Source organism: Micropterus dolomieu, linkage group LG05 (assembly GCF_021292245.1).
Source record: "Micropterus dolomieu isolate WLL.071019.BEF.003 ecotype Adirondacks linkage group LG05, ASM2129224v1, whole genome shotgun sequence".
Lineage (NCBI taxonomy): Eukaryota > Metazoa > Chordata > Actinopteri > Centrarchiformes > Centrarchidae > Micropterus > Micropterus dolomieu.
Genome location: NC_060154.1, coordinates 5,442,369 through 5,443,605, shown reverse-complemented (window position 1 = coordinate 5,443,605; position 1,237 = coordinate 5,442,369).

Below are 1,237 nucleotides of genomic sequence, written 5' to 3'. Positions count from 1 at the left end.
ACGGGGGGGGGGGGGGGGGGGGGGGGGGGGGGGGGGGGGGGGGGGTTTGTTCGGTTGGATACTTACCTACCCCAGCTTTAATAAGATTTAATAATCTTGGATAATCTTCAGCCTCTAAATCATAAGAATGACACAGAGCTCCTAATTGAGTCACATTTTGTCAGAGCATGTTTGTTTATCTGAAAGTCAACTTTGGCTCTGAATTGGTGCAGGAATTTTGCAGTAATTGTTGCACTAGTTTTTCCTCCCTGAAGTGGAGGCTTTGATGGCACCCGTGCTTTATCCCTTTTAACTGTCAAAAAGCTCAACAATGAAAACACAGGCCCAAATTTATAAAACTCCTTATCACAGGATCAGGTAAACTGATTTAGTTTGGTTGCTGCCTGCTTGTGCGTATCATATGGTGATATAATCGTTGTACCTGCTATTTTACTAAGTAAGATGAAGTTGATATTTATCTCATTTAAGCACCTCTTGTGTGCAGATAAATAAGTATAGTTTTTCTCTGATGTTTAACAGAGAGAGCTGGAAAATCCCATTGGCATTGATCTGCTCTTCACTTTGCACCTGCTAATACAATCATGATCTGGGCTATGATGAGCGGAGGACATAATAACATGAACACCCAAAGTATATAACGCAATTCAATGCAATATCCATGCAGTAAATACTACTTTTGTGAAGATAAAGTTTTCCGTTTTTGATGAGCATCAGACAACTCTTTATTCTTAGGTGTTTTCTGTTACTGTTGGACAGGTGTTCATGTTATTGTGTCCACCACCTGTATGAAAATGGGCCCTGATATTTAGTGAATACGGCTGTAGATCTTCTGTGTTTCTTTCTGTAAAGCAGTTGAAATAATTGTCAAACCCACAGTTAAGGACTGTCCTCGTGTTAACACAGGTTGTGTCTTTAGAAAGCCTTTGAATGTGCTTTAAACAGAATTAATTTTGAGGGTTTTAAACTTTTATAGTTGCAGAAAAACAACAGCATAGGATCGAAGAACAAATATGACTAATCAGTTCTTATTAATCATTCGTTACATTTTTCAGACTTATAAAATGGCCCAAGAGAAATATTGACTAAATGGTGTGTGGTTTTATGTTAAGTCCATTTGATTGTGTTACTAATATATTTCCAACATACCATGCTGTCAGAACCTTAACCTATACTATGAATGAATGTACAACGGGCCAATGTATTGTTTTTCACAGCCTACCTGCATGAGATGGGGTAA